We start from the raw sequence: 16,040 nt of genomic DNA, 5'->3' as shown, positions 1-16,040 counted from the left end.
ATCCCAGAATTCTTTGCACCCTCGAAGTCCCTGAGGAAGAACACTGTCTGTATAAGGTATTGCAACTTGTGAGTGTGAACAGCAAGCAAGCTTCCCGGGGTCTACATGCTTCAGAAGTAGAACAAACACCACGAAGCACCTCAGATGGTACCTAGTCTAGACATTATGGTCAATGTGCCTCTGTCTCTACAATTTCATGGAGAAGTTTTGAAGAGAAGGTCCTATATGCCTGAATCTTACTTGGCGTCAGGCAGTCTTGGTCTACTGAGGCAATGGCACAAATAGGAATGTCACTCAGACAAAATGGCAGTAAGGCATTTGCGTCTGAAATGAAGAGGTCTTTGTTCTCTGTGCTAGCCTTGAACCTGCTGCTGTAAGCCAGAAATTTCTCCTCTGGGTCTTTTTTTTTCCATCCCCTGGAAATGTACATGACATTACAATAAATTCTTAATGAAAATGTTTTGGGCAAATGAATAATCCATATTTAAAATTTCATGTTTCTAAAAGTCCTATAAAAAGCTGACTCGAGGAAGGGAACTAAGCAAGTAACATTTTTAAAGTAAAATGAATTAAACATTAATTCTAATGGTGCATTATCCGATTTCATATTCCTCCTTCCACGAAAAATATGAATTTGAAATAAATGAAATCCCAGGGAAAACATTTGCCGAGCAAAAAGGTCGATGCTCGCGTGTCACTCCGTGTGCAACCTGTAATTCCTATTAGAGAATGGAAAGACTATTCAGACAGCCATCACGTCACTCCTTCACACAGGCAAACCCCCACGTATCTCAGACCTTGCAGGTTTTAGACTCTCCTCGTGAGTCACCGCTTCACATGACTTCTCAGTGGATCTGTTGGATGTCTTATCACTTTGACGGGCCCCTTACTTATACTCATTTTTGGTTGTGAACATAGCTTTTAATGGCTGAACCATCTCTCCATCCCAGGTAATTTACTCTGGATGAAGAAAAAAAAATTCCCTATATCAAAAAAATATAATTATTGCCAGAACCTAGATATTTTCCTTTTTTTTTTTTTTTTTTTTTTTTTTTTAACGACAGATGAATGGTCTGAAAGTATAGTTTTGCTTAACTTGAAATGCAAAAACCCATCTTGGTCTCTTAGTTTAAATGACAGGAGCCGTACAAACATGGCACTTTCTTTAGGAATCCCTACTAGATAAACAAGGAATGTCTAGTGCTACTGTCTCTATTGTTCCTTAGGTATCAACTTACTACAGCTTTCCAACATGCTTAAGAAACTGTGCTCTTGAACAGGTAAGGAAGGATGGAATCTCTCTCTCTCTCTCTCTCTCTCTCTCTGTCCCCCAACCCATTTTGAAGAACATGAAAAAATAATTCAGCGATTTTCTCTCACCCATTTAAGTTATTATAAGTCATATTGTGACAGTTGTATGGTGGTTGGTCCCTAGAGTTTGGAGCAAGAGATGCTTTTGTCTAAATCACAACACCATCTTTGGCCCATTTGCTTAAGCTTTACCTTGCCCAGTTTAGTATTAAAATGTTTTGAAGATTGGGTTATATCAGAACTTTACAGTGATACCTGGCCTATAGTATCATTGTCCATGGCAAAAATGTAGGAGTATGGAGAAAGAGAGGCATCAAGATTAACATATGCAAGAAGCCAGTTGGCAGAGAGACTGGAAACACTTCCCTACCTAGTCTACAGTTACAGAGCATTCATGAAAAGGCCTGTCTTAGGCAAATCAGGGAGAAGGCTGGTACTATGTAAATTACATATAAAGGATCCATGGCACCTTGGTTTTTGAGCATCTCTCTTCCCATATCACTAGCCCATTTCCATCCTGTATTTCCATCACTATTTTCTTAGTTAATTGTCTCTATTTTGATTGCTATCCATATGCTCTTGGTTCAATTTATTGCCCTGGGACACAGGAAATCTCACTGGTTGCACCCTTGGACTCCATTCTGCAACTGTAATAATCATGCCAATAACATTTCTCTTGACTTGGTTTTCTATGTCTGTTGTTTGAATACAGACACCCTCGAGGTTACAAGCTCATCAACTTCTTTCCTTTTGCTTTTGCATCGGACTTGTTCCATTTTTAGAAACCTCCATTTGGATTTGGGGACAAACAGTAAACTCTTTAATAAAAGCTGTTCATCAGGCGGGGGGAAGTTTCTAAGCTATTTAAAGATGTTCCTGTCTTCCCCTAGCTTTGGTGTGTTTTATGTTTTCCTCTGGGCAGCAAACTCAGCTTGAAACTGTAAAAAGACCCAGGAAACTCTGATCTTGCATTAGGGTGATTTTGGATGCATCTAATTTGCATGTTAAGAGTCGTCTTTTCAGAAACACAAGGCCATCAGCTGGAAAAGTAACCATTTCTACAATTCAGTGTCAATAAAGAATGTCCTGCAGCAGGAGTGAAAGGCATACTTACAGCCTGAATCCAGTAAGAAACTAAACATGATCAGATTTTGCTTAGCATGGAACTCACTGTGGCATATGATGCTCCTTTGGGCAATCGTGTGCTCATTAGATTCTTGTGGGTTTGGCCATCCTTCATTAAGATAGCTCATCTCTCTTAGTAGACCCACAGCAGAAATGTAAACTTTTGGGGTATCCACAATCTACTTACTGTAGAATGTCCTCATTTGCTACAGAGTGACTTTAGGCAGGGCAGGGCCATGAGAGTGGAGAGAATTTGAGGGGATGGAATAACAGTTAAGATTTTGAGGTGCTTCAAGTCAGGTTGGGTATTTATACTTAAAATCTCACAAATGACTTGTTTGAAAAGCATCCTCCACGGTTTAGATGATTGATTAGCATAGTCAATGGGACAGAGACTCATCGCCTAGATGCTTTGTTGAAGGGACACACCTTGCTTCTGGTATCAGAAATGTTAGGGGATCCTGGCAGAGTAACAGAGAAATGCAGGTATTTCCTCTCAAGACTTTTTGGTCTCATTAATAAAAGAATTCAAGAATGAACTTAAAGGGAATCGTGAGGACAATTTTAATAGAGCTTAAAAGGAAAACACCTAAGGTAGGCAAGCTGTCAATCTCAGCAGCGGCCAGAGAGGGATGGTGGAAAAGATCCTTCTGATCCCAGCCAGAACTGAAGTCAGCCAAGCGATGGGGAGGTTTGCTTCAGAGAAAGAGTAAGGGGGCCCCATGTACCAACCAAAGAATATTTAGGCACAGGACAGCATCAGAAAAAAAAAAGGTACAGAAAAGAAGAAAAAGTTTTCCAACAGAATCTCATGGAAACTTGTAGAGATTGTGTTACATAAGAAGTGTTTTATCTCATTACAGGGATAATTATTCATTTTCCCTCTTTAGCATTACAGGGATTATTTTCTTTTTAGCTCTTTAGCATTGCTTAATGTACATCTGCCTTCCTGAGGGGCAGTCTTGCCTTCCTGAAGGGTGGTCCTGCCTTTCTGAGAGGTGGTCGCTCAAGCATGCCATTGGGCTTTCTGACACCTTGGAAATGATCCTCTATGTTGGGCCACTTGGTCCCAGCTGGTGGTGCAGTTGAGGGAGAACATAGATGTTTTAGGATGTGAAGCCTTGCCTGAGGAAGTGGGTTCCTGCATGTGGGGTGGTGGTAGAGGGGGGTTGAGAATTTATAGCCTCATTTTGCTTCCAATGTGCTCTCTTTGCTTCCTGTGTATGAATGGAGATGCTCACTCTCAGCTTCCTGCTCTCGCCCTCTGATTTCATGTTTATCTCTCCCACCGTTATGAACTCCTCCTTTGGAACTCTAAGCTAATTTAAATGCTTTCACTTATAAGTTGCTTTTGGTCATGATACCCCAGCAACAACATTAACTAATACAACAAAACAACAAATAATATTCCTAGGAGGAGGAGGCAGGAGTCTGATAGAACACAAAACTGTTAGTGTTCCTATACCATTACATATTAGGTTATTCTGTTAATTCGAAATAGAACGACAGATGGAGATGCTGTGCGACTGTGTTGCTGTGGGATGTTGCTCTTGTGATATTTTCACGCCTGTGAATGAAATACAGAAGATGGAATGAGCTTGTTCCATTCAGTCTTGGTAACACCTAGGAAAAGAAATCTGTCTTCCCAGGACAGCCAGGGCTATATAGTGAGCCTCTGTCTCAAAAAGCAAATAAAACAGAAACAACACAAAAAATTAAGTGAAAATAGAGGTAATCATCCTATTCTCTCCCTATTTTCACAGTCAGAGGCCCAGCAGTTCTCCACTGGGCTGGGGAAAGCTCTCACTTGAACTCCTTGTTTGCCTCTTATAAGACCAAGAGCAATTTCAGTTTATTTTGTTTGTTTTTTGTTTTTGTTTTGTTTTGTTTTTTGATACAGGGTTCTCTGTGTGTGCCTGGCTGTCCTGGAACTCACTCTGCAGACCAGGCTGGCTTTGAACTCAGAAATCTGCCTGCCTCTGCCTCCCAGGTGCTGGGATTAAAGGCGTGTGCCATCGCTGCCCGGCATAACTTCTGGTTTTAAGACTGTCTTGAGAACACCATTTCTTTTAGTTTCAACATGAAGTTGCCTTTCCGCTACTTCTTTTTCCAATTAGGATAAAAACCTCCATCTTCTATTTTTTTTAAAATAAATCTAAGTTCATTCACATAAAAATTCATTTATTTTTAAAAGCTTGTGAAATGCAAACAATTATGAAAAGCAAATTAAACCATCTACAACCTCTAAAGTCTTCCTAGCATTTGTGTGTGAGTGTGTTTGTGAATGTGTGTGTTAGTGTGTGTGAGTGTGTGTTATGTATTAGTATGTATGTGTTTGTTAATGTGCATGAATGTGATTGTTAGTGAGTGTGTGTTGTGTGAGTGTATATGTGTTTGTGTGAATGTGTATATGATTGTATCTGTATGTGTGAATGTGTATATTGTGGGAGTGTGTGTGTGTGTGTGTGTGTGTGGCCAAATACTTATACTGAAATCCTTCCAAACGTAATGGCTTTAAGTGAATAACTACTTTTTACAATGGCATGACTTTCTGGGCTAATAATTCAGGTTGACTGTGATTAGAAGATTCCTTTGCTGCATGTGGTATCCACTGGGGTTACGTGATCGTCCCTAGCAAATGACCAGCCTTGTCCAGGCAGTTTCAAGACTGGCTCTTTTGTTTTTTCTCTTTGTGCCTGCAGTGTGGCTGTACTGCTTCTGTTGTCTCTTTCCTTCACCAGGTAGTATAAGGCTCTCTGCATCTAGTCTCTCCCTCAGGCAGCCAGCAGGCATCTAGCACTCAGGTACTCCAAACATTTTGCTAGTCCCTTCACTGGCCAGTTTCTGCTCCTTGGAGACGAGGTCCTATGGCTCTTGCCCTTGATTGCCAGGTGTCTTCCAGTGCAGCCTGTTCGACGTTGAGCACTCACTCTTCTCAGCCTTCTGACCATGAAGGATTGAAGTGTAATGGTGGCTTTACCTCCAGAATAGTTCCATCAATCTAAGCTAATAAAATTCCTTTATAAGCTGTTTTTGGGTGAGGGTAGTGTGTGTGTGTGTGTGTGGTGTGTAGGAAATCCTTAGGGATCAATTTATAATAGTCTCCTCCCACAGAAGCCACCACAATATTTCTTTCTTAGCCTTTCTGGCTTTGATGAACATGAAGGTGCTATGGGCCGATGCCTGTCAGATTTTGAAAACCTCTGTTGCCTAGTGAGAACACCTGAGAGGGGATGCTTCCTCTTAGCAGTCCTCCAGCATACTTTGATGTGCTCCTGAATGGCCTTGCAGTGACTATGTCTTCAGATCATGCCCTTTAATTTGTACTTATATTATTCTGAATTTGTGTGTGTGTGTGTGTGTGTATGTATATATGTCTGTCTGTTTGTATGTATGTATGTATGTATGTATGTATGTATGTATGTATGTATGTATTTTGCCTCCAAGCCATTTCCTTGAGTCTACCATGCTGGACAGAGTGGAGACAGAGAAACACCTTGCTGTGATCTGAATAGGAAATGCCCCTCAAAGGCTGGTCCCGGGTTGGTGGTGCTGTTTGGGGGTGGATTGTGGAAACTTGTGGAGGTGCAGCCTTGCTGGAGGAAGTGCATCTCTTGGGGTGGGTTTGAGGTGTGCTCTCTCTCCACCTCCTTTGTGCAATGGACTGGACTGGAAGGTCTTTGCTTGGGCTGTGCCAAGTCTCCCCACTGTGCTGGACTCTTCCTGTCTGCAACCATCGTCAAAACAAAGCTTCTCTTCTTCTTCAGGTTGCTTTTGATTGTGATACTATCACAGCAATGGAAAAATAACTGATATCCGGCTTTGGTTTTCAAACCAAGTGAGGCCTGACTGCAGAGTTTCTTTAAATTCTACTGGAAAACTGAGCAATTTTTTTAGGTTGATCAATTCTTGTTTTTAAATAGTATGCTGCCACAGGCTTTTAGAAGCAACCTGGCATGGTGTACATTCTAGCTGGTAAATTTCACAGCTGGATCTAGGAGTTCATTAGTTGTCCTTTCTACATGGCAGCCTGTCAGTGTAGCCAACCTCTCTACCACGCAGACTAATAATTCTCTTCCTCTCTCAGACCCTTTCCAACACTCTCCATAGGCCACTGAACTACTATTTGTTGTCAAGGCCTGGAGCCAATGGCTCCCGGTTTTGATTTGTTTTCCCTGGGACAGAATCCCATATCTGGAGGCTGACTTCTTGTATATGTCACATATTTAATGCATAATTACCACCATCCCTCCTGTCTTCTCCCACTGCTTGGCACATTCTCGTAATGTATACCTAAGAGCTTCAGTCGCCTTTTCTTACTCTTGCTTCTGAGCCTTCTGCCGGTGGCACAAGTCCTAAATATGCTGAGAGAGGTAGACTTTGCATGCTAAAGAATCCCTAAGTCAAATAAACTCATTTAGAGCTAAGCTAATCCCCGAGATTCTTCTCTCTTCAATCACCTTTAATGCTGCAACATGACATGAAAATAATTGAAAGTAAAACAAAAGGAAATTTAAGGAAAAGGTCAGAGACAAATATTATTTTACTTCTTGGTCTAGTTTAGATAGAACTTGCTCATTTGCTAAATGAATGTATCACGATGCATATTCTTGTTATGGATTATGGGCTTTTGGAAGGGATAGGAAGGTTCCCCTCTACCGTGTGATACCTAATAGATGGGGTGGGGGATAGGGAGTGAGAGATTATTAGAGATTAGGGAGTGAATTCCAGCTATGTTCCAAATAACATTAGGGTCGCAGATACTGTTTTATTTTAGTAAATTTCAGTTAGCTTTCTGAAGCCATTACAATTAAAGCAGTGATTCTTAAGGGGGTGGTAATGTGGGGATTAGAGAGAAACAGGAAGGGGAGGAAAAGAAGGGAGACATATATTAAAGGGGGAGCCAGAAAGAGAGTTTTGTGGTTAAGGGCATCAGCTACTTTTCTGGAGGACCTGGGTTCAATTTCCAGCACCCACATATTGGGTCACAACTATCTATAAGTACACTTCCAGGAGATCCGACACCCTTTTTTGAATTTCAGGGCACTACATGCACTTGTTCACAGACGCATATGCAGGCAAAATACCCATACATAGATAAAGAAACAAACCTTTAAAAATCATCAGGAAAATGTTTTGACTTTTTACAGCATTAGAGATCTATCCCAGGGATTTGATTGTAATAGGCAACCAGTTTACCTTTGAGTTACATCCCTAGCCGCCGGCTGTTTGAGACAAGGCCTTGTTATGTAGCCTGGGCTAACTTCATCATAATCACCATGTAGCTCAGGCTAACTTTTGATTGACAATTTTTGCCTCTGCCTCTCAAGTGCTTTTATTACTGCTTTTTTCTTTCAGAATACCTGTTCTTAAACTTCCCAGGGAAGCCATGGTTTTTGGTGTAGTCCTTCATGGCTTAGAAGTAATTTGTCTTTTGGTACCTCTTTTTGTTTGTTTGTTTTTTTGAGACAGAGTTTTTCTGTATAGGCATGGATGTCCTGGAACTCACTCTGTAGACCAGGCTGGTCTTGATCTCAGAAATCTGCCTGCCTCTGCCTCGCAAGTGCTGGGATTAAAGGAGTGCACCACCATTATCTGGCTGTCTTTTTGTCTTTTTGACCAAATAATTCCAGTTGCTTTAAATTCTCTGTGGTTTATGGCTGCTTAGTGGATTTGTAATCACAAGAACTTTCTATCACAGAGCTTTGAGCAAGGTGCTTCTACCTCCTTGGTACCATTCTTAAAGAATCTCTACAGAGCCTTGAGAGTAATTTCTGAGCCCTTAAAAGGCTTTCCTATGGAAGAAACATCATAAACTATCTGTGTGCTTGAATGCAGCACAATTTGAAATAAAACTATTCATTTTACTATAAGCTACACTCCAAGTGTGCACGGTCAGCTAGCTACTTTGCGTTTAATGAGACCTTACCCCAGTGTGAAAGACAGCTAGGGAGGTAATCAATTCAGCTAGAAATTGTTATCTCCTTCTAATCAAAGATAGGGAAGAATTGAACTTCGGCTTTGAGGGTCACTGTTTGCAAAGATCCTGTGAGCTTTCTGAGTCTCCCTATCTTGTGAAGCAAGAGTAATGAGGTTGATTCTCTTTCTGTTTCTGTCCGTCTCCGTCTCCATCTCCCGTCTCCGTCTCCCTCTCCGTCTCCGTCTCCCGTCTCCGTCTCCCTCTCCGTCTCCCTCTCCCTCCCCTTCCTCTTCCTCTTCCTCTTCCTCTTCCTCCTCCTCCTCCTCCTCTTCCTCCTCCTCCTCCTTTTTTTGGTTAGGGAAATGACATCCATGGGGAGCTACGCTTCTTTTATAGCCTTTGTGTTCCTTACCCCTCAAAATACATAGCTGAAGACAGTGGCCATCTGGCTGTGACCGCTGAGAGAACAGCAGAAACTGCTCTGATTTGATGCCATTTGATGAGATATTTCAACGTGTGTATCCAGTTCCCCAGCTAATCATGTATGAGCACTTCCTTTGGGCTGGTGGCAGTCATGTATCAGGTCACCCAAGACTCACAGGAAGTTAGTCTTATATCCAGCTTAAGAGTGGCACAAGGGAAGGAGATGGGCTATCACAGGAACTGTTCATTATAAATTCAAAGATGGGATTTTTATTAAAGAGCTTTCAAGAGCCTACAAGTGTATTAAGAAAGAGAAGCCCAGCTTTGACTATGAGGCACATCCAGGCAGCACAAAAGGTATATAAGCAGGGAAGTACTCACAGAACACAGTGCTTTTTCTCATCCTTGCCTTCTCCATCATCAGGAAGTGGTGGAGGGAACCTAGAGAGTGGCCAGGTGGTGAGAGAGTGTGACCATTTATCCAGTTCCCTGTAGCTTCCACTCAAAGCAGAAAAAATAAGTGTGTGGAGAAGTGTGCAGAGGAGAAAAATTTCAATTTTAAATTACATGTATGCTATGTTTACATGCCTCTGTGTGCTTGCGTGTGCGAGTATGTGTGTGTCTTTGTGTGTGTGCATATGTGTGCATGAGCATGCATTCAGCTACTGCCTTCAGAGACCAGAAGGGGCATCAGATTCCCTGAATTTGGAGGAACAGGCAGTTGTGAGCTGCCCAACGCGGGTGCTGAAAACCAAACTCAGGTCCTTTGCAAGAGCAGGGCATGCTCTTAATCATAGAGCTATTCTCCAGGCCCTAATATTTAAAAATTTTAATGAGGTTGTGAACATTTTTTTATTGTAACTTGGGAAAATTTATATATGCTTATGAAAATAAAGAGAGAGGTCAACACTTCCCAAGGTGTTCTAGGAGAAATAACCCATTAGAACAGTAGTGAAAAAATTGCAACCAAGGCATTTTTCTTGTTCAATGCAATAATTGTAGATTTGGAACCTAAGGGTACATTTTGCAGGGCTTATTATAAAGGAAATATTCATAACCCCAACTAAAAATGTTTTTGGAGTAGAAGGTCACTCCTTGACTTAATTATGAAAGCAGGCATAGCCGTAAAGTTGATGCTAAACAAATGGGCTGTTATTCTTTCTCTTTTTCCATCTTATTTTACAGTTTTATTTTGCAAGATATTTTGAGGTGTGACCAATGTGTTTTTTTTCTGGTTCTACCTTCAGATATAACATGTCAGTTTAGTTACTACAGTGTTCCATTGTTTTTAAAAATGTCACTTCAGAGAGTGGCGGGTAGAGGAAGATCTGCAGATAAGAAGGGTAGAATATTTCTTCTGTGGACCTCACATTAACTTCTAGAGGCTGTGTCTGATTAAATTTCAACTAAAGTGTGGGAAGAGTGGCTGTGAGGATGGCTCAAAGGTTAAGAGCACTTGTTGCTCTTCAGAGGCTCTGATTTCAGTTCCCAGCACCCCTATCAGGTAGCTAATAGCCACCTGTAACTCCAGCTCCAGGAGATGTGACATCCTCTACTGATCTCTGTGTGCACCCGGTCTCTCCCTGCCTTTCCTCACCCCTAAATTACGGGAATGGGAGTGGTGACAAACTTCTCATGCCCCAGCTACCCAGAGTCCATGTCAGGGAAGCAGCGATACATATACAGTGGAAGCTGACAGCAGGTGCATTCTGAAGTCATTCAGAGACTTTGAAGTCTTGCTCTGTGTGTGGTGGTTTGAATATGCTTGAATCATAGGGAGTAGTACTGTTAGGAGATGTGGTCTTTGTTGGAAGAAGTGTGTCACTGTGGGCATGGGCTTTGAAGTTCTGCTCAGTGCTGAAGAAGAGTCACTCTGTTCCTGGCTTCCTTTGGATGAGGATGTAGACCTCTCATCTCCTCCTACACCATGCCCGCCTGGGTGTTGCCATGCTGCTGCCTTGATGATAATGGACTGAACCTTTGAACCTGTAAGCTGGCCCCAGTTCATTGCTGTCCTTATAAGAGTTGCCTTGGTCATGGTGTCTCTTCACAACAGTAAAAACCTAACTAAGATACTATGAAAAGCTCTTCTTCACAGATTTTCCATTCACTGACTATTGCAGAAGAATTTTCTGGCTGAACTCGGTTAATTACTTACACAAAAAAGCCAGGAAGTAGGAAAAGAGGCATAGAGTTATTTTTATTCTTTTAAACAATGTTCTGAACTTGCTGGGATGGTCTTGGGGCTTTTTATTTAATTACATACAGCTTTCCTCAAATGAAGGAGAAGTTGTGTAGATGTAAAATAAATCAATATGCACACACACTTTGCTTTGTTGCTTTTTAGCCCCTGGTGTTGCAGCTTATAATGCCTCTTTTTAGGAGAAACTGTAAGAATATTATTATTGCTCCATAGTTTTGATATAGACAAGTCTTATTGATTTTATTTGAAAATATGAATGTAAGTTTGGCCCGTTCTCTAACTTCATAGTCATATAACACAAATTCTACTCTAACAGATACAGTTTTGTTTTTTAGGGCCTGTCTCACCACCTTCCTCCTCTGAGCAATGTGTCATCACAGCCTGTATCTGTGGTCATAATGTTTGAATACTACAGTCTAGTCCTTTGACCATGACATTTGGACATACCTTCCTCTGTGGCCATAGCAGGCAAGAGTAGGGACAAACTTTGAACTGAATTCAGTCAATCTAGTCTTTTTATTGGCAGATTGGAGTCAGGATTCAGAAATACAAGCTGTTCTTGTTGGCTTAAGCGAGGTAACACAAGTTCTGCAACAGAGGTGGTTGCAGTGGGCTGATCATTTAAAGCGACAGTTTTTAGAGGAAGAGAATAAAACAATTATTTTGAGAGGTCAAAAACTAAGACTGTGTAGGTACACAGAGAGTAAGGAAGTGTGGTAGAAGCCGGCAGAGACTTGTCTTGGTAACTGGTAGACTGGTTTCCTCCAGAGGTCCTGGTTTTCAGGTATATCAATGACAGCAATGGCATGTCTCATGTCTCACAATGTAATCCACATGGTCCTAATATTTTGTTTGCTTATTAAGTGTTCTCTTTGACTAAAGAGCTTCTGTTATCTGCAGGCCAAAACAAAATTTGCTGAGCTATTTATCCAGTTGCAAAACAGATGTTTGACAGCTCAGCAAATTCTTTGGCTTGCATGGCTAGCAGCTGATTCTCTCAAAAGTGCACTACTGACACTCCGCTCAGTAACCTTGAAGAATGTTGTGATCACAGACTCAGACTTCCCATTGCTGTTTATATTACTGACTTGATTCTTTTTTAAAGGACACTAACCTAATGTATATGATTACAAGAGAAAAGTTTCTAAAGAATCTATTTTTTAGTTATATTAATATTCAGGCACTGGAACCCAAGCTCTCTTAGTCTGTGTCTCCTTTTGTTGTCATCTAAAAAAGTGTTATAGCACTCAGCACTTCAAAAGTCTCAATCCCTGTGTAAATCATATGCAGTTTCTTTTTGACCATTTATTTTATTTTTTGTATATGCTTGTTTTGTCTGGTATTTGTCTACACACCAAGTGTGTGCTTGGTAATTACAGAGATCAGAAGAGGGAGTTGGATCCTGAGCCATATCTCTAGCCCCTGTAAAGTATATGAGAATGAGAGATTAATAATAAAGTCTAGATAAATCAAACTTGGTAGGAAAATTTCTAGTCATAGTATAGATAGCTCTGGATTACTTAGCTACCTGTACTTCCACTTCTTTTAAAATACAAGCTCTGTTTCATGAGTTGGTCAATGGTGAACTAGCTGGTAGCCACACTTCCCAATGTCTTTTCTAATAACACTGCTCTTACACAGTCTCTACTATGAACTAGATATAGTTTTGAGAAGCTTATATCTACAATCTCTATACTCAAAGTCAATACAAGGTTAATTCTTCACAAGAATTTGTGATATATGAGCCATACTTGTCTTCATTAACATACTGAATGTTTTCCTTCTAATTATTGATTATATTAATATAATCAATGGAATACACATCACCAATGATGGTAAGAGCTCTGAAAGAAATTAAAAACTTATGAAGGGTAAGAGGAAACTGTTGCTAACGTGGTCATGGAAGGCTCCTCAGCAGGTGATTCTTCAGCCATTTCTAGAAGGCTGAGAAAGGAGATGAGACACAAGGGGTCACTTTGGCAAGGAAGTATGAGTGTCAGGATTTGAGTTAATAATGCAGGGAGCTGATGTTCCCTGTATGGGAATCCAGAGTTGAGAAAGGTCTTAGTATACTGAACACCTCAATGAGGCTAATGTGGATCTCTTTTACAACAAATTATCTTCACAGATCCCTTTAGCTATCCTGAAGTGAAATTCTCATGCAATTTTATGTATGTCATTTGCACTGGTAAGATTTTCACTCTATCAAACCTTTGGGCATTCTTATGAGTTATTTCCTTGATGGATGACTGATGTAGGAGGATCCAGGGCGCTATGAGCAGTGCCACTCATGGATAGGTGGTCATGGGTAGTATAAAAAAGCAAGTAGAGAAAGTCCTGAAGAACAAGCAAGCAAGGAAGGAAGAAAAGAAGGGAGGAAGGAAGGAAGGAAGGAAAAAGCAAGCAAGCATCCCTCTATAGTCTTGGCTTCAAATCTTTTTTTTTTTTTTCTGGGACTTAGCTTTTTTCTCTTTTCCACTTTTTTTTGTAAAGATTTATTTATTTATTATATGTAAGTTCACTGTAGCTGTCTTCAGACACACCAGAAGAGGGCATCAGATCCCATTACAGATGGTTGTGAGCCACCATGTGGTTGTTGGGATTTGAGCTCAGGTCCTCTGGAAGAGCAGTCAGTGCTCTTAACCACTAAGCAATCTCTCCAGTGGCTTCAAATTTTAATTCCAGGTTTCAGCCTTGATAACTGATTTAGTTTCTATTAATGATGGACTGTAACCTGTACCCAGATAAACCTTCTTTCCCCCAAATTGCTTTTGGCAAAAGTATTTTATGAAAGCAACAGAGAATCAAACTAATACATCATTTAAAAACCAGTGTGATGTATCTTCTAGCTAGAATACAAAGGGGAAGCAGGAGGAGAGAAATATATTGGCAATTAATAAGAATTTAAATATGTAAACTATTAGTCAAATGTGTTCTGGAAGATATAATGAAAATTTCAGATACTTATATATCAGTGATTCACAACCTGTGTGTCATGACCCTTTGGGGGGTCAAATAATCCTTTCACAGGGGTCTCCTAAGACTATAGGAAAATGTAGATTTTACATTATGATCATGACAGTAGCAAAATTATAGTTATGAAGTAACAATGAAAATAATTTTATAGTTGGGGGTCACCAGGAATGAGGAGCTATATTAAAGAGCCATAACATTGGGAAGGCTGAGAATCACAATTATAGATGAACATCAGACAGCAATGAACAATACAGATAGATTCAACTGTGTTGGTTGGTGACTCATGATTCATTCCTGAACTTCTATTGATATACTGTGTTCACATGGTGAATGACTTGTATAAACTCCTGAACAAATTGAAATACCACTTTCTAGATTGACCCAGAAGCTGTATACACTGTATATGGTGGCACACACCTGTAATCCTAGAAATCTAGAAAGCAGAGGCAGAAGAATCATGAGTAGAGTTCAACCTGGGCTACTGTAGCAAAACTCTCAAAAACAAAACAAAGCAAAATAAACCCCCCCAAAAAACCCAAGTACCAAATGGCAAAAAGTGTACAAATTAATTTGGTTTTGTATATAGAATAGAATTACTCCAAGTACTAATAAACCTCAAAAATCGTCTGGTGAGATATCCTAAAATCAGATAGTAGAAGGCTTGTTTATTGCATTGGCTCCACACTAAATGTCAACAGTGGCCTTTAACCATTATGATGAACAATTTATTTCCCAGGGAATGTGCTGCATCCCTGAGAACAGCTGGAATTGAGCACTGTTGCAAACTGGAAGAGGTGCTGAAGAAACGAATTGAGGGATGAACAAGACTGAGCCATCAGAGATGTTAGTAGCCAGGGATACTCAAAGATCCATAGGTTCTTTTTCCAAGATCTCTTTAATATTTATAACTTCTTGGCTTTGTTTTTATAGCTAGTGGAAATGGACTTACATTTCTAAATGGTCTCTAGGACCATACTAAGAAACATTATCTCGAAATTGCAAAATATGATTGATTTATTTGCCTGCTTCAGTTTAGGGAATTGAGAATGTGAAGGTTATTAAAACTGAGTAAGAGCTTTAGGACCTTATAGAAAGATGAAGAGAAGATTAATCATTAAAAAATGCCAAATAAAGGGAGTTTTAGCTGTATTAAACTAGTCTGCACAAATTCCTTGGGAAAGGCACAGCTTGATGGCATTCAGAAAGTTGAATGGATAATTTCTGAATAACTGAATAGAGATGATACAAACCTTAGGTTAGAAGTAATTTTCTCTATTTATTATTGTTATATAGCTTTCAACACAAGGGAATTATTGGTTTCTAGTTCTTGGGTTTGCCTATCTGGCACTCAACATTATTGCTTGATTTAAGTTCAATGTATACATGAAAAATCATGGTTTTGGTACTAAAAGTGGTTCTAAAGGAACAGAATCATAAACATGAGTTTTCTAAATTGATTCTGTGGGTTTTTTAGAACTGATTCTATGATCTCATTATGTTTAACAGTGCTAATGGTTAGTAATTTTCAATATCAAAGAAAGTTTTAATAGCTTAATAGGTGTGACTTAGAAGTAGAAATATACAATATATCACCACTTGTGTATTCCCATAAGAAGCTAAACATATTTAACACTTTAACATTTATTTCTTTGTCATTATATATAAAAGAATATGCTGGTGTGATGGTTAATAGTGTCAGTTTGACAAACTCTAGAATCAAGTGGAAGACGGGCTTCTGAATATAAGTCTGGAGGCTTATATTTTTCCAAACCCACTTTAATAAGAGTTCTTAAATGCTTCCACCTTCCTATAGCCCTCCAACCCTTAGCAAGACACCAGACATGAATAGCAGCAGTAGCTAGATCCAGAAGAAACGGTGAGGCTCTGCTGATCTCACAAGTCCACTGAAGTGGGAGTCAGCAGCTTGGAACAGCACCAGAAATTCTTTGGCACACTGCTCTCTTCAAAATCATGACACGTGAAGATCAGCAAAGAAAGCACGTCAAACCAAAGCAATACCACTGTTCACAAAGACCAGTGCTGGCGAAACGCGACATAGACCAGCAGTGAGAGCCAAGGCTA

The sequence above is a fragment of the Mastomys coucha genome, unplaced genomic scaffold (assembly GCF_008632895.1).
Source record: "Mastomys coucha isolate ucsf_1 unplaced genomic scaffold, UCSF_Mcou_1 pScaffold14, whole genome shotgun sequence".
Lineage (NCBI taxonomy): Eukaryota > Metazoa > Chordata > Mammalia > Rodentia > Muridae > Mastomys > Mastomys coucha.
Note: the sequence above shows the minus strand (reverse complement) of the source record.